We start from the raw sequence: 21,353 nt of genomic DNA on the forward strand, positions 1-21,353 counted from the left end.
TTTGGCACTCTGCAATACACGGGGCATGAGGTGATTCAGAAGTGGAGTGGGCAGAGCCTAATCTCATCAGGGAGGCCGGCTGCAGCCTTCTCGGAGCGCCAGTGCGCAGGCACCCCGATCCCCCAGTATCCCTGGAAATCTCTTGTTTCTCTCCCTCCACGGACATAGCTCCTCCCCAACCCCTGGACATTGCTACCCCCCCCCCCCCCCCACCTCATGGATATTGCCACCCTCAACCCCCAGACATCACGGGCCACTCCCCCCATGGATATCCCCCATTGCATAGTTCTCCCGATCTTCACTGCCTATTATCCCCCATTGCAGAGTTCCCTCTGATCATCACAACCGCACCCCCGCACTCCCCACTTTCTGATCATCCGCGTTGGAGAGATCCTCCCATCAGCACCCCTGCAGACGAGCTCTTGCTTCCCCACCTCATTTCGACCTCTACATTATTCTCCCTGGAATTGACTCAATAGGCTCGTGACTCGCCCAAACTGGCTGCAGCTGAACTCCCTTAAAAGTGAAAGCTCCCTATAAGCTCTAATTATGGACACACAGGTCCACCATGGTTCAGCACAGTCACAGAATGCTGTCACGAAGGGGTTCCAGAGCTTGGCCCAATCTTAGAGGGCCATCATTGAGGGTTCACACATTATGGGGAAGACACAGTTTTGGTCTCCAGGACTGGCAGAGCCAAGTGATGCTGAGGCTTCTAGAGATCATTCCAGCTGCCCTGCCATCCCATAGAGTGTCCGCAATGCCAATAGGTACACTGAGGGAGGAGAAAGGGCTGGAGACAATGCCAGCGCCTTCCAGCCAGGAGACACCCCAGACCTTCTGATTTCTCCCTTCCCAACACTGGGGCATCTCATGGGCAGGATGAACAGGGTGGCACGGCTACATTAGTGTTGCCCATAAGTCAGCTGGGGCACTTCAGGTTTTGACTACCCAGGGGATGCCTGCCAAGGGCATCACAGGCCACGGGGCATAAATCACAGCTGAGCATCTCCCCCTTCGATGTGCATCCCGGGGCACACCGAGATGCAGCAATAGGCCTCGTAAGATTACGAATTCTTAGGGTAACCAAGCAGGCCCAGGTGAAAGGCAGCTAGATAGTTTAGGACACTAGGCACTGAATATAATCACATACATTTGTTATATTGCACAGTTAAATATCACCCCTTCATGTTATTGCATTTAGTTTAATCATTAAGTGTTTATTGCCCGCAGTTGTGAACAATCTGTCTGATTTCTCCCCCACAGGGATGAACATACCCCGACTGCACAATACACGCAGAATTTTGTGCTGCGCAATACAGGCACTTCAGCCAAAAGTGACAAACGGTCTACCCTGGTATCCCCAGACTATGTGTCAACACTTACTACCCACCATCCTCCAAGGCCTTTGTCCACCCCACCCCTTGTCCTCCCCCCACCCCCCCAAAGCCAATGCCTTGCACGCATGCCCACAACCCTTACACATATGTAGGCCCAGATGCCAGTATGCAGTTGGAGAACAGGTTGGAATCAGACTTGTATGGCACCAAGACAGCATCACACAGTGCCTCAGAGCGAGTCATCATCACCCTCCAATCTGGACCAAAAATTCACAGGCACGGCCAACCCAGGCCCCTCACCCTGGTGTGTTACCATTTGGACCCATGGGGGAAGTGGGGTGTATGGAGGGGGGGGAGGGGGCTAAGGGCTACTGGGGTGAGGTGAGTGGGTGGGGGTGTCAGTTGCCAGACTGCACGAGCGCTTGAGTTGAACCTTGCTGCAATGAGAGCCTCCCTTGCTGCCCTGCCTTGCCAGACCCTTGATTTAATTTGATATGATTTATTATTGTCACACGCTTAACATATAGTGATAAGTATTGTTACTTGTGCGCTATTCAGACAAAACATACCATTCATTGAGAAGGAACCGAGAGAGTGCAGAATGTAGTGTTGCAGTCATAGCTAGGGTCTAGAGAAAGATCAACTCAATGCAAGGTAAGTCCATTCAAAAGTCTGACAGCAGCAGGGAAGAAGCTGTTCTTCAGTTGGTTGGTACGTGATCTCAGACTCTTGTATCTTTTTCCCAAAGGAAGAAGATGGAAGAGAGAGTGTGGTGGGTGGGTGTGTGGGGTCCTTAATTATGCCGGCTGCTTTATTGAGGCAGCGGGAAGTGTAGACAGAATCAATGGATGGGAGGCTGGTTTGCGTGATGGATTGGGCTACATTCACAATCTTTCGTAGTTCCTTGTGATCTTGGGCAGAGCAGGAGCCATACCAAGCTGTGAAACAAGCAGAAAGAATGCTTTCTATGGTGCATCTGTAAAATTTGGTGAGAGTTATAGCTGACATGCCAAATTTCCTTAGTCTTCTGAGAAAATAGAGGTGTTATCAGCATCGCCTGTCCTCCACCCTCTGGCTCATCCTTGGGCTCCTTCTCCACAGCGTCCAGATGCAGTTCCTCAACTCCCCGTTGCTGTGCCAGGTTGTGGAGTATATAGCAAACCATGATGATGCGGGAGACCCTCACGGCTCTGTACTGGAGGGCCCTGCTAGAACTGTCCAGGCAGCGGAACCACACCTTCAGGAGCCCGATGCACCGCTTGGCGATGGACTGGGTGGCAGCATGGATTTCACTGTAGAAGGTGTCGGCTTCGGTCTCTAGCCTATGCACTGGCATCACCAGCCAAGCCCTCAATGGGCATCCATAGTCCCCCAAGAGCCATTGCAGCAGCCTTGGTTGGTTCTCGAACAGCCCAGGAATGTCCGAAAACTGGAGAATGTAGCTGTCATACACAGTCCCTGGGTGGTGTGCAAATATGTGTATGATCATAAGCCTGTAGTCACAGACAACCTGTAAGAACAGTGATGCAACCACTTCCTTACCATGCAGGAACCACAGGGAAATGTGCCTGCCATCTACAGTCCCCTGCACATGGGCCCTGTCAGTGATAGCAGCGAAGCCTGCAGCCTGGGCTTCCTGTTCGGCCTGGCTCATGTCAAAATGGATGTGATTGCCAGCCCGGGCGAACATGGCATCCATGACCTCATGAACACACTTGAGCATTTTCATCTACAAGACGCCATAGATGTCCCTGCTGGAGGCCTGGAAGGACCCAGTGGTGTAAAAGTTCACTTCCACTGGGAGCAGGTATCCACCTATCCCTCAAGATGTCAGGTCTGTGAGGATCTGATACAGGTTTTGCACTGTCTCCCTACTCAGCCGGAGCCTGTGGCAACACGTGGCTTCTGTCATCCCCTCAAAGGATCTGTGTGCCCTGTAGACCCTGGATCTCTTCCTGCCTGTTGTGGTATCTGGCCTTGACTGACCTTGCAGTAGACGGACATCTCCCTCCTCCTCCTCAGCGGCCCCAACAATGATGGTCATTTCAATAGCTGCCAATCTGAAATCCATACCAGTGCCTGGGTGGGGAGGGTGGAAGGTCACGTCTGCAGTGGAGCTTAACACTCACTCTATGGTGGGAGATGTCTAGTGCAAGGTTCAGGCCATGAGGTCCAACCTTCAGGCTGTGAACTTGATGGTTCAAAGCATGAGTTCACTGGCTGAGAGCATCAGTTGCATGGCGCAGACACCAGTGGGTATCCATGAGTGCCAGTCCCAGAGGACATTGAGACTTCTGCTTCCGACTCCAGCTGACCCCTTGTCCCACAGCGCAACACCCATCGAGAGGAGGATTCATTGGTGCATCGCCTGGGGCCTTCCACTCAGCAGACCTTGGGAGTTTCCAGTCCATCTGAGTCCCCCTCCCAGAGACCAAGACACCTCAAGCCCAGCAGATAGAACAGGATGGTACCACAACACCTATGCCACCAGCAAGCAGGCTGAGGCCCTCCAGGTCCCGGCCCTCTAGAGGATACCCATCAAAGTCATCTCACAATAAGACATGGTAGTGAGCAGGCTGACTCAAGCTCAGATGTGGATTCTGGAGAGACGCCTAGGTGTTGTGGGGGGGTTAGAAAGGTTAAGAAGTTGTAGTCGCACTGTTGGCGCAGGTAGGTTAAACATTTAGGAATGTACAGCACTTACATTTGTATATATTTGATCTCACTTTTGTTAACTACTTTTAGGCTGCCAAATCTCCACTGATTGGTGACAATAACAGCACATCCAGCATTCGAGATGCATTCAGACTTATGGCATTGCCTCTAACCCCTCTATGTAATTATGTTATCTCATTGAATGTATTTTCCTCATACTGACAGGACTCAGGGATGCACGGAATCCTTTAGCCAAGCCCACCAACCCTCCCCGAGATAGCATCAGGAGAGATGAGTGACTCTACATCATCAGTCTGTAATGACCCAAGCCACAGGGAGTCTGTGGGCTGCCAGATAGGAGTCAGGCATTCGCAGTGTCCCTGAGAAGCAATACAGCCCTTTCCTCACTGCACATCATCATCTTCCTGCATTGAAAGCTAACATTTGGGGATTGCCCATCACCGCTCCCTGAATTATTAGCCATCTCAAACCCCCCCAGGCACATAGGAGAGACCATGTCCAGAAGGGTCACCCAAGGGTCCTCCCTAACCCTGGACTTCCTGGGACTGTGTCACAATGTGGGCATCACTAGCCCCCTGGTCATATGCATGGGACCACTGCAACCTCTTTCAGGAGGGGCTTGGGTTTCCTGATCGCACCTGGATGCCCTCATTTGGATGCCAAGATGGGCATTAGGAAGGAGGGGAATCCAATGGGACCACAAATGCAGGAGCTGGGGGCCCGGGAGAGAGGCAGACCCCTTGGCCCTTGTTTCTGAGGCCCTAGGTCTGTCAGCCACCTCACTGAAAGCTCAGACTCAGCCTTGGATATAACACTGTGGGAAGCTGATGGTGCAAAGGGTTAACTCCTGAGGGCCAATCAGTGTCACAAGCATAAATCTCTGCTTAACAACTGGGCATAATTGGTTCCTTCCTTAGTGCTAGACTGTATTAAAAGATTCTCTTTTAACACAAACGGCAATCATCCTGGAGCTCATTGCTGTCATCCCTCCTTGATAAAAATCCTTTGCTCCCACTCTCACAGATCCCCTGATTTCTAAAATCTCCCTGACTTTGCAAAACCCACTGACCTCACAGACCCCGCAAATGGACTTACAGACCCCTACAAGGTCAATCACAGAGACCTGCTTCTTACCCTTCCCCCCTCCAGAGCTATCCAGTACCTTTTCTCCTTTTGGACTCACTGGTAGATAGTGGTGACAAGCACGGTCATGTCCAACCTTCCCCTCGGAGGTCAGGTCACCAGCTTCCAGTTTTCGAAGAGCAATAATAATTTGTGCCAGCATGACATCACGTCAGCTGGGTGGGAAAATACAGCAAGGCATGACATTGTGCCGTGACACCCGCTAATGAAATGGTAATGCATGCAAATCAGGCTTGCAACCTTCCTGGACAGAAATCTGATTGCATCATTGGAGTAGAGCTGGGAAGATCACAAACCAAAATCTCACTGGTGTTTTTGGTACCTTATGAGATTTAGCAGCCATTACAAGAATTGTGGCTAATGTCACAGTTAAATTGTGGCCTGGTAGCTTGTCTGGTGACTGATTGGACAACATAATAATACATAAAATCATTCTCTGGTGTCTACAGATTCCAAATTCTTTTGACTAAGATCAAGCATTAGATCAAGCCCAAGATGGGGTGCAATGCCTCGTCTTGTCATTTTGGAAATTGTTTGCTTGTGGGGACCTTGAATTGGATTCAATTGGATTTTGAATTAGATTTTTGGAGCAAGCAAGGAGTGGATTTGTGTTTGCCTGATCCATTCTGAGCGTTGGCTTTGTGGCTTTAAAAATGGATTTAATTTTTTTTTAATGTCTGTAGACTCAAAGTGATTCTTTTAAAAAGTTCTTGGGCTGACAGTGGCAGAGATGATAATTTTATTCTTGAAATCCTTTTGCCAAGGGAAGAAGCAAAGTGACTTATAAAAATTGTAAGACATTTCTTGAAGGAATTCTCCAAAGTGTAGACTGGAGTTTCTCACGCAAGGGCAGTGTTACTGCCAGTGAAGAAGTTGATATTGTGTGTTCAGAAAAGAGAGCAGGTTAAATAAAGAATTCAGGAGGAATTTCGAAACAGGTCAAATAAAGAAAGGATTCATAGGAATTTCTTTATGACAAGATCGATGAGAAAATCAGGCCACATGGACTGGCTGAAAGGGGGTTTTTAGGGGGATATCTGATGTAAGCATGAGGAAGAGGGGTATGGAGGGAACAGAGAACAGGATGGTGAGAAGTGATTAGGAAGGAAAGAGGTTTGTGTGAAATGTAAATACCAGCACAGACCTGAAAGACCTTTTCTTGTGCAATAGATTTAGTGTCCTCAGCTTGCTTTCTGCCAAAGGCAGTGCTTTCATGATCAAGATTTCAATTTTTTTTTATTGCTGATCAAGTCTGCCCACCCAGTTTCCTTATTTGAACCTTTCCATAGCCTTTAATGGACATTACTGTAATTTTACAAACAACAATAAGTGCACCAGAGAAGCTGGCTGATTCCCTTATTCAACTGTATCCAAGGATGACTTTGCAAAGTGGAGCCTCAGTTTTTATCACATTTCTTTCAAAAGATTCAATGCTACTATTCAAAGAATATCAAGGGATTTTTCCTAGTCATCTAGTAGTGTTCATCCTCACCAATATTACTAAAAAATTGATGATCTGCTTCTTTACCTCATCACTGTTTGTGGTAACTTGCTGTGTGAAAATTGGCTGCTAGTGTTTTCTGCATTATAGCACCACAATTCAAAAGTAGTTAATTAGTTTAGAAGCACTTTTTGAATATATTATGTCAGGAAGTAAATTGTGAAGAGGGTATGTAGAGGCTACAAAGAGACACAGTTGGGTTACGTCAATGGACAAAGCTCTGGTAAATGGAGTATAATGTAAAATGCTCCATTTTGTCAGTATGAACAAAAAAGAAACTTATTATTTAAATGGTGAGAGATTGTAGAGCTCTGAGGTGCAGAGGGATCTGGGCGTCCTAGTGCATGGATCACAAAAGACTAGCATAAAGAAGCGTCAAGTGCATATAGTTTTTGCAATTGATATTTTAAAGGTCTGGTTGACTGACTTTATAGGGTTGTTGCAGCAGCACTTTGTCAATGAAAGTTACAAAAATCTGCTTTTGTAAGCTGTTCTACACATGCCATTGTTACTATAATATTCATTGGTTCTGTACATAGTGTATATTGGGTGAATGAGCATGGAAGCACTATGAGTTGACATGGCGAGTATGAGGGATCCTTGAGGTTGGGGGATCCTTGAGGTTGGGGGGGTGGGGGGATGGGCATGGGTTGACATGTGGCAGTGGGGAATCGATAGGACCTTTTCAAGTTGTCTTTCAAAAGTATCCTGCATCCAGATATCCTTCATATCTCCTCTGAGAGGTTGTAAATCACAAGTCCTTAGGAATGGGCCAACTCCATGAAAATTGCTAGGAGATGTCTATCTCCACAAAAGAGCCATCCAAGTTCGGACTGCAGTGTGTGAGCTTTCTGCCCACACCCTTCTCCCATGCAGTGAAAATCAGGGACACCAGGAATGGTATGGAAATCTCAGAATCAGGTTCCATGCCATTTGTAAATGTCCTTCGATTCTCCATGACTCTGTGAAAGTCTAGCCCATGATCTACAAATCTCTCCACTATGAGCATTTTCCTACCCTTATGCCTTGATCTATTCTGAACTATTTGATATAACTTGGTTTCCACAACTTGGTTTATTAACAATTCCATGATATTTGTATCATGTGACTATCAGAATACTAGAAGGTGGAACTTGCTTCTTTTTAAATTCACAATTCCCACGTCAATGTTGTGAGGCAAGAGAAGCTTCAAATATTCATACAATCAAAAGAAATAGGAGCAGGAGTAGATCATTTAACCCATTCAACATGCTGCAACATTCAATGAGATCATGGTTGATCTGATCATAGCCTTAACTCCACTTTCCTGGCAGTTCCCCATAACTCTTGACTCCCTGTAGGTAAGAAATTGTTATCAGGCAAAACATGAGGTGATAAAAGTTCAGGGCAGTTTATCTTTCTCATTGCAGAGTCAGGTTGCATACTTTAATGGTGTGTTTGTGTGCTCAGGATTCAAACACTTCAGGAACATTGTTTAAACCACTGTTAGTTAAAATAAATGGACCCAAAGAATAGACAATGGCACTCAGATATCCTGTTTAGCTGTGTAATGAGGTTAATTTAAAACGATACGTGTCAGCCCACCTCCATCAATCAAATAATCTGACATGTCAAATGTGTATAATTAGTTTGTAATTGATGATGTTCACAGCAGAAATGACTACAGCTAACCGTTCCCCTGTAAACATGCCTGCCATTGTTTTGCATAGCAAAGCAAATTTTTTGGCACTTAAGTGTGTTCTTTGTAACAACTTAAAGGTCACTCGTAGCAAATATAATGCAAGCGTTTAATGTTGATGATAATATTCCAAAGGGGACAGAGTTTCTCTTCAAATGTTTTAAATATATTTTACCTTGTAAATGTGAAGGAATAAATATCACGACCTTCATCTCTTAATGCTTATTCCTAAATCTCAGGATATCAGTTTATTTGAGAAAGCACTTTTGTCTGAGAGATCCAGGTTAAACCATCAGTTCCAGTTTGCTCTCCAGTAATAATTACATTGCGTAGATATACTACCTGTAACAAATATGCTGAAGTTTTTTTTTTACCATTTTGTAATAATGAGTTCTTATGTTATGAATTGATGGTGAGAAATGTGTGGTTGTGAGAGGATCATTTAACTATTTACAGGAATGCTTTTTGTTAGAGAGGAGGGGTGAATTTTGGGTAAAAGTGGCTTTTGGATGTATTAGATGGGTGCTTTGGCAGACCTGATGAACCTCACAATAATGGGGCATACTAGGGGTAGTCCAGGCATCCTGGGCAGCAATATGCATCACTAGTTCTATCTTGCCCATATCGTTTTTGACCTCCTGTTTCTCCTCCCTCTTAGAATTGTTCGAATATGTTCTGTGTTTCTCCTGCAGGTTGAGATGTTACCCCTGTACAATGCTGTGCAAAGTACATCACATAATAACCATTCTGGAGACCCGGGCTGGGATGCCCCCAAACTTAGCCAAGCACCTGAAGAGCTTCTTCAGCAGACCAATGGCTCATTTAATGACAGGTCTGATCGTAATATGACAGACAGTGTAACGCTCTGGGGCCTCATTCCTCTGGCTTATGAGAGATGTGGCCATGTTTTAAGTAGGAATCCCTTGTCCCTGAGCAGCCAACTGGTATCTTTACTTTACAATACATAGTGATTGGGGACAGTGGACTGGCACAAGATGAAAGCATCATGCCAAATGCATGGGACTCTTGTCCATAAAGATTTTTCTATGGTTGCAAAGTAGCTACATATTGAAGCCCTTGCAGTTGAAGACTCTCAATTAATCTGGGGTTGCCTTAACTGTAAAATGCTTGCAGTCAGTGATATCCTGCTGCAATGGGATGCCAAGTAGAGCAGCAAACTGGAGTGCCCACTTATACTGACTGATCTTGTTGGTAAAGTTAGCATAATAGCTAACCCTGGTAAGTAAACTCTCTGTCATCCGTAGAGCATGGTGATTAGCTATGCTTCTTCATAGCGTCAGGGACCTGGGTTCAACTCCCATCTGTGTGGAGCTTGCACATTCTCCCTTTCTGAATGGGTTTCCTCCAGGTGCTCCGGTTTCCTCACACAATCCAAAAGACATACTGGTTAGGTGCATTAGTCATGCTAAATTCTCCCTCAATGTACCCAAACAAGAGCCAGAGTGTGACAACTAATGGATTTTCACAGTAACTTCATTGTAGTGTTAATGTAAGCCTACTTGTGACACCAGTAAATAAACTTAAACCTTGTATTTGTGAATGGAAAATCATGTGTCACAAATTTGTGGTTTTTTTGAAGAGGTAACCCAGAAGGTAGATGAGGGCCGTGCAGTTGATGTTGTCTACATGGATTTTAGCAAGGCCTTTGACAAGGTACTGCATGATAAATTGTTGCATAAGTTTAAATCTCACGGGATCCAGGGTGAGGGATCTAAATGGATACAAAATTGGCTTCTTGACAGAAGCCAGAGGGTGGTTGTAGAGAGTTGTTTTGCAAACTGGAGGCCTGTGACCAACGATGTGCCTCAGGAATCAGTGCTGGGCCCACTGTTATTTGTCATTTATATTAATGATTTGGATGAGAATATGGAGGGCATCGTTAATAAGTTTGCAAATGACACTAAGATTGGTGGCATGGTGGACAGTGAAGAAGGTTACCTCCAATTGCAATGGGATCTTGATCAATTGGGTCAGTGGGCTGATGAATGGCAGATGGAGTTTAATTTAGACAAATGTGAGGTAATGCATTTGGTAGATTGAACCAGGGCAGGACTTTCTCAGTTAATGGTAGGGTATTGGGGAGAGATACAGAACGAAGAGATCTAGGGGTACGTGTTCATAGCCCCTTGAAAGTGGAGTCACAGGTGGACAGAAAGGTGAAGAAGGCATTCGGCATGCTTTGTTTCATTGGTCAGAACATTGAATAGAGGAGTTGGAATGTCTCGGTGAAGTTGTACAAGACATTAATAAGGACACACTTGGAATTCTGTGTTCAATTCATGTCACCCTATTATAGAAAGAATATTATTAAACTAGAACAAGTGCTGAAAAGATTTACTAGGATGCTACCTAGACTTAATGGATTGAGTTATAAAGAGAGGTTGGATGTACTGGGACTTTTTTCTCTGCAGTGTAGGAGGCTAAGAGGTCACCTTATAGAGGTCTATAAAATAGAGGGGCATAGATCAGATAAATAGTCATTACCTTTTTCCAAAGGTAGGGGAGTCTAAAACTAGAGGACATAGGTTTAAGGTGAGAGGAGAGAGATACAAAAGTGTCCAGAGAGGCAATTCTTTCACACAGAGGGTGGTGAGTGTTTGGAAAAAGTTGCCAGAGGTAGTAGTAGTGGTGGGTACAATTTTGTCTTTTAAAAAGCATTTAGGTAGTTACATGGGTACAATGGGTATAGAGGGATATGGACCAAGTGCAAGCAATTGGGATTAGCTAAGGAGTTTTAAAAAAAAGGGCAGCATGTACAAGTTGGGCCGAAGGGCCTGTTTCCATGCTGTAAATTCTATGACTGTAGTATGCATTTATGGACCATGCTGACTGTGATATTTTGCAAATGTCTCTGACAGCTCCCTGAAGGAAGTGAAGTTGAGACCTACAATGACCTTGACAGTGTTTGGTAAAGTGTGGTCACCAGGTCCATTCAAGAGGTGGGTCTTCTTTCTGCAGGTGGCAAAAATCTGCCCCACCTGATGCCATCCCCAAGCCTCCTGAGACACTGGCATTTCAACACGTAGAGAATTTTAATTCTCTCCTTGTACATCCTGATGCCACATGTGCCCTTCTGCAAGGTGCACCTCTCTGCTAATCGCTGCAATCTTATGAAATTACAGCTATGAGCAAGAGAATACTGCTGCTGAGGGTCAGCCTCCTGGCCCTCATCTCAGGTTTATTTTAACACAATGTAAGTGGTACTCATGCTGATTTGATAGCTCAGGCCTCCAAAGTGCAGATGACACTTCAAAAGCCAGTAACCTCTTAGCAGAGAACAGACCTTTTCAAACAAGCAGATAACAAAGCAGCTGCGACGTGTCGATGATTGTTGGCAAAATTCCCTGTCATGGCATCAGCCCCCTTGGAGTTCTTATCGTGCTTTCACTGGCAAATTCCTGGAAGCCTGGGAAACCCACAGGCATTTGAATATCACTCTAGCTGAGTAATTAACATGTCAGTTGACAACACACCTTCCTCAAGGGGTATGCTTGCATGTAGTCAATCATACTGGAGTGAGATGCAGAAGTTGACAGGTTGGAGCTGGGTTGATGGCACACTTGCATTTTTGCCAGATTTCGCTGCACCCCATATGCTCCCCCATTGAGAATTCCCCTCGCCATCTCTGAAAGAGTAGCACACTCCCAATAGTGAATTGAAGAGTAACTTGAAAGTCTCTACGCAGGACATGTCAGCCCTTTGACTTACTGTGTATACACGCCTGCAAAAAAGTGTTAAAGGAGCTGTGCACTTAAACAAATCACCTGCACACTGAAAAAAATAAAGAGGGTGCATTGTTGAAGTATCAGTCTAGATTATCTGCTCATGTTTCTGAAATAAGATTTGAATTCTCAGGCTGGAGTCTTACCACCATTCATGCCAATGGGACTTTCCCATCCTGCCAATCCTCCATCCATGCCAGGATCTTACCCTTAACACCATGGGCACTTAAGTGGAGATTTGGCTGGCCACTAAATTCTCCAAATTTGCTCCAGTGAGAGCATGGCGTGAGCAGCAGGTAAAATTGCAGCCTTAATCTTCTAACTTAGGACAGCATAAAAGCAAAAAGAAAAGCAGACAAAGTGACAAGGATTAGTGGGAAGCCAGGGGATTGGGAAACCTTTAGAAGTGAGCAGAGACAACTAAAAAAGCAATAAGGGAGGGAAGAAGATGAAATATGTGTGTAAGCTAGCTAGTAATAGAAAAGAAGATAGGAAGAGTTTTTTCAATATATAAAAGATAAGGGAGGGGCAAAAATAGGCACTGGACCACTGGAAAATGAGGCTGGAGAAGTAATAATAGGAAACAAAGAAATGGCAGAGGAACTGAAGAGTTACTTTGTATTTGTCTTCACGGAAGAAGACACCAATGGGATGCCAAAGCTCCAGGAGAATCAGAGGGCTCGAGTGAGTGCAGTGGCCATCACTAAGGAGAAGGTTCTGGGAAAACTGAAAGGTCTGAAGATAGATACCTGGACTGGATGGATTTCACCCAGGGTCTAAAAGAGATAACTGAAGAAATTGTGGAGGCATTGGTGGTGATCTTTCAGGAATCAGTGGAGGCAGATAGGGTCCCAGACACTATAAAGTAGCTAAAGTAATGCTGCTATTTAAAAAGGGAGGGAGGCAGCAGATGGGAAATTATAGGCCGGTTAGCCTGACTTCAGTCATTGGCAAGATTTTAGAGTCCATCATTAAAGATGAGATCCTGGGGTACTTGAAAGTGCATGATAAAATAGGACTGAGTCAACATGGCTTCATCAAGGGGAGATCATGTTTGACAAATCTGGTAGAGTTCTTTGAGGAGATAACAAGGAAATTAGATAAAGGAGAACCAGTGGACATGATTTAGTTAGATTTCCAGAAAGCTTTTGACAAGGTGCCGCAGTGGAGACTGTTAAATAAGTTAAGTGCCAATGGTGTTAAGGGTAAGATCCTGGCATGGGTGGAGGATTGGCTGACTGGCAGAAGGCAGAAAGTGAGGATAAATGGGTCTTTTTCAGGATGGCAGCCAGTGACTAGTGGTGTGCCTCGGGGTCAGTGCTGGGACCACAACTTTTCATTATATACATTAATGATTTGCAGGAAGGAACTGAAGGCACTGTTGCTAAGTTTGCAGATGATACAAAGATATGTAGAGGGGCAGGCAGTGTTGAGGAAACGGGGGGGCTACAGAAGGACTTGGACAGGTTGGAAGAATGGGCAAAGAAGTGGCAAATGGAATACAATATGGAAAAGTGTGAGATTATGCATTTTGGAAGGAGAAATGGAGGCATAGACTATTTTCTAAATGGGGAACTACTTAAGAAATCAGAAGCACAAAGGATCTTGGGAGTCCTTGATCAAGATTCTCTTAATGTGCAGGTTCAATTGGCAGTTAGGAAGGCAAATGCTATGTTAGCATTCATGTCAAGAGGGCTAGAATACAAGAGCAGCGATGTACTTCTGAGACTGTATAAGGCTTTGGTCAGATCCCATTTAGAATATTGTGAGCAGTTTTGGGCCCCGTATCTAAGGAAGGATGTACTGGTCTTGGAAAGGTCCAGAGGAGGTTCACAAGAATGATCACTGGAATGAAGAGCTTGTCGTATGAGAAACGGTTGAGACCTCTGGGTCTTTACTCATTGGAGTTTGGAAGGATGAGGGGGACTTTTACTGAAACTTCCAGGATACCGCAAGGCCTGGATAGTGTGGATGTGGAGAGGATGTTTCCACTAGTAAGAAAAACTGGAACGAGAGGGCACAACCTCAGACTAAAGAGACAATCCTTTAAAACAGAGATGAGGAGGAATTTCTTCAGGCAGAAAGTGGTGAATCTATGGAACTCTTTGCCATAGAAGGCTGTGGAGACCAAGTCACTGAGATAGAGATAGATATGTTCTTGATTAATAAGGGGATCAGGGGTTATGGGGAAAAGGCAGGAGAATGGGGATGAGAAAAATATCAGCCATGATTGAATGGTGGAGCAGAGTCGATGGCCTATTTCTGCTCCTATGTCTTATGATCTTCTAATCTCATGGTAAGACTGCTGCCACTGAACTATAACTGATAACTCCTTTAGTTGCAGGAAAGCATATGGTGAATGTCTCAGCATTTTCTATTTTTACTTCTGTTGCTTTGTAATAACTTTTTTTAATCTCCATAGCACCAGTAGGGATGTAACTGGATGTACACTGCCTTCCGTCAAGTGCATGCCTGGTGTCCTGAGAGGAGCTAGGGATGAATTTCCAGCTGAATTTGAGAACTGACTGCCATGCTTTGACAATCAAAATGTGAAGATTAGCTGTGTCAAGTTCAATGGGGCCTGTTGTATCCAATCTTTGAGGTGTAGGTCAATTAGAGATCCTGATCATTGGTCATGTGCGGTTTTGACCTCGGTACCTGTCGGGAAGGGGTGGGGGCAGCCAAACATAAATCCGCTGCCTGTCGGGACCTAGATTGTTATTCACTGGAACTTATGGGCTATGACATGGTGGAAGTGCAGAGGCTTTAGCTGATTTTTGGATGGATCTTTGATGTTGCTTGACAGTCCTGTCATGGCTTTGGTCTTTTCAAGCTCTGTGGATGTTTATATTACCTGCAGCCCATCATTAATTTTCTCCACTTGTGATTATACTGTTTTATGTAGTCTTTTATCTCGACAATGGTGTACGATGGCTGTAATTCTCTGGTCTCACTCTCCCCACTACCACTGAAAACAAAGAACTTGGCCACTTGGGGGACTGGATAATTCCAGCCATGGCAAGTTTGGAGAACTTTTGCTGATATACTTGGGGGGGAATGCTGGCTCCAACTAGGGGTGGTAGGTGGGAGGGAGGGATCACCTGAGACCTCCTTGGTTGGCTTAGGGGTGGTTTTTGTTTGTTCTGATCTGGGCACTCTTTAAAGATGGTGCCTCGATGTCAGTGCGGTCGGGTTTTGCTGTCATGTTGAGACCCTGCCTCCCTACTCACCGCCCCCCCCCCACTTGATGGCGTGAAACATGCCAACCTATTTTACTGTGATAGCATGCGGTAAGAATTGGAGAGAAAAACCGATGTGTTTCTCTAGAGAGAAACATGCCATTTTTCCTCGCCAGAACGAACACTGGCATTTTTTGATATAATTTTGCCCATTGCGTATGTTTTGACTAGTGATTGATAAATTTCTGATTAACGGTAAAGTCAAGGGTTATTGGGATAATGGCTATGAGAGGCATTGAAGTATCCAAACAACTGTGACTGTATTAAATGGCAGAGCAAACTAAACTGGCTAAATGGCCTATTCCTGTTCCTATATTTCTAACTTCCTGTGACTATGATTGCAGCAGTGGCTAAACTTTGGAAGTATTTCATTGGCTGTAAAGCACCTTGTGAGATCTTCAGAAAGGCAGATATGCAAGTTCTTTCTATTTGTCTCTTTTGCCTTTCCTGATTCCAGTACAATATGAGTGTTTGAGTTTTGCCCTTTTGCAACACTGCAACTAGCTTTTGACATACTGTCAATGCTTCCTCCATCTCCTGTCACCATTGATATTCGTGGTCAGGACCTGTATGGCAGCATGCAGAGGGCAGAGACCTGTAGGGCTTCGAAGTCCAAGGAATTGTAACTCTCAGAGATCGATTCAGATGTCATAAAACATCTACCTTTTTATTCCTGGCTGTCTGGTTTACCATGTGATCTGTGACTGAGGAACTGCTTGTCTCCCTGGAGATCTGTTAGGATCGTATGATGTGTCTTGGCTTTGAATTCAGTTCTTTTTTTCCCTTTAAAATCAATAATTCCAAGGTCAGCGAGTTATAATTGCCATGGCTTGCAAGCAAGTTTCTAACTTCGACCAACATTCAGTGTTTGTTTCAATGTGATGAGTCAAATCCTCTGCTCTCAGGGTCATTCGAGAGTGGATGTATGACGGAGATATGTGTCAGGCTCCTGTGGGAATCCTGACACATGAATCTACATGGGATTCCCCAAGAGGTTGCAATTTCCAATGGACATTTCCTTTTGCTCCCAGGGCTTCCTATAAATATCTCTGACTCCATCACAGAGTCTGAGACTTGGGCGAGATCTGAGTTTCTTTGCTGAATAGTTACCCAGGAAACGTTAGACAGATTGAAATGTAGGCTTGGATCTTCAGAGGAACAACAGTCACTGTTGGATTTCTCCACTTGAACTTTTCCTTTGTCTCAATGATTCTTTGTATTTCACTCCAGTCAAACTATCCCAGAAGTGCAGAGCCCAGCGTCCCTCAGAGAACTTTATTCGATTGCTGTAGAGTTGGGAAAGACAGGATATTCCCCTCATTTTATGGCTGTAGCTACTGGATGGTACGTTTAAATCTCCACTCAGAGTGGATTAATGAATGAATGGGTATGTTGGCTGGTTGATGAGCTAAGTGGTTCAGTGTGTAGGGTGGGTGCGGGATTTGGATAAGTAGTTGGTGAGTCTGGTGGGTGAGGTGGTGGTTAGGTTGGGTGATAGGTGCATGACGTGATATGAGGGTATGGTGGTAGTTGCAAAGGGTGGTAGACGGGTGAGCTGGTAGATGAGTAGGTTAGTAGGTGGATGAAATGGTAAGTGGGTAGAATTGGCAGTGAAAGCTGGGTGAGGCGACAGATGGATAGGGTGGGAGGTGGATGAGATAATAAGTGATAGGATGGTGGCACATGGATAGGATAGTAGGAGGGTGAAGTAGTAGGTGAGTAGGGTGGTATTTGGGTGAGATGTTACGTGGGTAGGATGAGGTGACAGGCGGGTAGAGTAGTTAGTCTGGTTGCAATGTATTTGAGTGGGGAAGCGGAGGGTTGGTTTCATCAGAATTGGGAGTTACTTGGATCAGAGACAAAGTCGGAGGGTCCTGGGCAGAGGAATTGCCCATCCAATGTTCAAACAGGCAATTCCCATGGAGGTCAGCCTTTGGGACTCCCACAAGGTCTCAGATTGGGATGGAAGACCTGGGACCTAGTTTAATACCTGGGTAACTACTAATCCCATTCCCCATTCACACCCCTTGATCCCTCGCCTACACTCCCAACCACCCAATAACACTCCCCAACCTGACTCTGCCTCAGACCAGACCCAACCCGATTGCCCATCTACAGTTCCAACAATGCCCCCAAACCTGACCACCCTTTGCCTTTCGAAAAGTACCCTAACCCAGTTTGAGAATCCTCTGACTGGGCTACATTGTTGACCTGAACACTCCCCCAGTAACCGAGGACTCTACCATCACCCCCCCCAGACCCAACACAACTACCACCCCCTCTCCACCGACTAGCACCCAAATAGCCCCCCAATGGGACCACCCGACTACACCACCGGCCGCCTAACTACCCCTCTGAACCAACCTAACTAACCCCTAGCTTTACGTGACCCGACTACCTTCTAACCCAATCACCCACCTCTTGCCACCCTTCACCACTCCTCCACCCTATATGATTACTGACCTCATGACCTATCCATCTCACCCCAAACCCATTTACCCACCTTACTTGCCTATCCACCTCGTCCCAATCCATTTACCTATCCTATCCATCTTACTCAATTACCCACCAACCACCACACCTCCTAATCCACTTACCTGCCATACTTATTTTACCTTCTTACCCACTCACTCTTTCGCCCATTCATCCAGGAACTCATCCTTTATCATTCAAAATGGACATTTAAACTTATGGTATGGCAGCTGTGTTTCTGGATTGATCCTCTTTTCTGGCCTCTGTGTGGTTTCCTGCTGAGTGAGATGTTCAGGTCACTGCATTAGGAGTTGGGTCCTTTTGAACATAACCAGGCGAGTGATCAGGTTTGGACACAGTGTTCTAATGCTGAATGGAAGATTTAGGCCTGCCATCAGACATTCATAGGACCACTGAATCCCTACAGCACAGTGACACACTTTTGACTGTGTGTGCATTTAATCATGCCATACAGGGCATGAAAAGATATGCAGGGGCGATACCTTGGGCCGCAGGCCCCTGTGATTGCAGAAGACGGATAACTGCTTTGGCTGCCTGCACCAGCAGGGGCCTGAAAGCTCGGTCTTTGTCAGACCCCTGCTGCTGCTAGTGTGCATGTGCAGCATCAGAGGCCTGCAATATGTGCACTATCTCCCTCTTGGGCATGTTAAGCTCCTCCCACAGGCTTCTGCAGCGAGCAAGCAGCTTGCTCAGAATTTTAGAGGCAGAGTGCATTTAGGGGGTGGGGCCTAAAAACACACCAAAAAGACAGATCTGAAACTCCCCCAGTTTAAAATTGGCCCAGCACTTAGATAAAACATGGTAAAATACCGGCCACAGTATACAGAGTATACTGGGAGATCTGTCAACCCTGCAAGCCCCCATGGACATTCTTCCTCCCTTGATCACTGCCCCAGCCAATTGACCCCCACACCACCCACCCTACCCCACACCACCCACCCCACCCCACACCACCCAAGGGTTTCACTGGCCTCCATTCCCATCAGTGAGGCCATCACATTTGGTCCCCATTGGTGGGAACCATCTGTGATCCCCCACCGATGAGGAGACTAAGGTAGGTGAGCCCAAGCGATAACATCCAGGTCTCATTAGTGATACGCCAAGCATGTCACTCATATTGAATTCAGGCTTGTGTCCTTCCTGGGTGTGAGGTTGATTTTGCCAGCTGAACGGGGCTGGCAATATCGTGAGAAGTGGGACATTGGGCGAGAACCCAATTTTTCACTTCCTGGCTCGTCATTGCCAATCGACTGACATGGCATGCAGGTAAAATCCTGTCCAATACCTCTGACAGTGTAGTATTCATTCAATACTGCAATAGCCTCTTATATTTTGTGCTCAAGTTTCTTGGGTGGGTTTTGAACCTTCAAACTGCTAACTGAGAGTTGAGAGTAATGCCACTGAGTCACATTTAATGCCTATGAAGTTGATATGTGGGTACTGTAATTTGATCCAGAAAGGAGAATGCATCCAACACAATCTCATGCCTCTATTATTGTAATGGGTGTAAGCAAAATATACAAAAAGAATGAGGAGGCAGATCTTATCCTGTTGAGCAGATAGATTTTGTCAGTGGCAATCCTATTTCATAGTTTGCAACATTAACCCTTATATATACTGATCACACAGCAATGTCAGCAAATACCTTCTTTGTTTTTTTAAAAAAAATTAATGACAATAAATACTCCAAAGATGATTGCTTGGATGTCTATCCAGATGAGTGATACCCTCTCCCTAGAAAGCCTCACATTATCCAGATACAAGGGCCAGAATTTTACTGTCCTGCCCACCACTGGAATCATAGTGGGCGAGGGGCAGACCATGGAAAGATCCGTTGACTTCTGGCAGGATTTTACGGTTTCAGGACAAGCGAGGCTGGAAAATCAGAGCGACCATAGAAGTGGAATCTCTCTTTCAACTTTGAAATATGTGAATGACAGCAATTGTGCCTTTATATTCCAATAGGTTTCTTCCTTCATTGATTTTTTTTTTGCAGCTTGTAAAAAGCCTCATTTGACAATTAATCTTAGTGTGTACAAAGGTGTCAAATGGACAATAGTAAACCAGCAGCTCATTTTAAAGCTCTCCTACGTTGTATTTTTATTGAAGTCGGTGTGAATAATAATGTGTGGCTGCTTATTCACTGTCACCCGCTTTTACACAAGGTTGAAATTAGCCCTAAGCAATCCTGCTACATTGTATGCCTGCCTATGCTGAAAATGCGCTAATTTTACAAACATAAGGACACTTTCTTACAATATTTGACTCACTGCCACTTGGTGCCTTTTATATCCGTGTCCGTTTCATTAAAAAAAACACATGCTGACAGATAAAAATGTGGTTCCTTTAAGCCCCTCTGATAATCCTCTCCTCTTGCAGAACTGCTTGCTGGCTATATTCTGTGAGAGTATTCCCCTGCCTGAGTCTGCCTGCAGTAGTGGCTGCTTGTCCTGTCACGTTTAGTAAGTGCAGCGAATCTCTGTACAGGCGCTGGAAGCTCACGCAGTCTCTGCGCATGATCTGCTGCCTGTATTCCCTTTGAAACCAGCTTGCCCTTCTGAGGGGATTTCAAGGCTGATGCCCCATTAGCTTATTTTGATGTTTTTATCTTTTCGTGATTGGGAACCATTCCCTGCAACCAAAACAGACACTTTTTTTTGAAGGCGTTGAATGAATTTTTAGAGCTCCTCTAAGGATTATCTTCAATAAAACATTAGCCGCCTGCTGGAAATGACTGGTTTGAGCGACGTAACATCTCATGCGATTCATGCATTTCGTTGTAAGTTTACACTCGTGTGAGCATCAGCTTCACCAGCCTGCATTGCTTTAAGTGGAGACTTGCACGCAAACATGGCCTCTTCAGAAGTTACCTCAGGCCAAAGCACTTCCACCGCCTGCAAAATTAAGCGGTACATGATGTCTCTAGTGGTTTTCTCCGAGTCTGATTTGATACCCTCTTCATGTTTTTTTAATCAGGTGAGATTGTCCTTTTCTTCAGGCTCCCTCAGCAGGTGAGCTTGTCGTATTCACTGAAAGTGGACGGAGAGATATTGTCAGCCGCCGACTGGATTGTTTCCCTGGCCCCTGGCCTCAATGTAAAAGCAGATGCATAGGTCACTCACAACAGATCATAACTTTATAAAGTGTGGTTATCAAATTTTAACAGAATGCAATAAATATTCACCAAACTGGCCATTAACCCATTGAGTACTGAGTTTCAATGCCTTCATTCTGACAGCACATTTTCTGTTCTGTATAGACAAATCACAGTCGGTGACCTCCCTAAGTTCACTATTGACCAATGGTCTGTTTGACTGGGGCCGAATTCTCCTTTGCGATTCTGGTAAATGCCATTTCATCGCCTCAACTGCTCTCATACTTTCCCTGCTATGTTATGACGATTCAGGATGGATTTCCTTCCTGGTTGCCACACTTACTATTGTATCAAGCGATTGCCATGGAGATAGGCCCAGCAAATGGTGGGACCAGTTCTGGAGGGAAAGGAGGCTTCTAGGGTGCAGAACAGAGAGACCTGGGAGC

Source organism: Carcharhinus amblyrhynchos, chromosome 5, assembly GCF_965287045.1.
Source record: "Carcharhinus amblyrhynchos chromosome 5, sCarAmb.v2.hapA, whole genome shotgun sequence".
Taxonomy (NCBI): domain Eukaryota; kingdom Metazoa; phylum Chordata; class Chondrichthyes; order Carcharhiniformes; family Carcharhinidae; genus Carcharhinus; species Carcharhinus amblyrhynchos.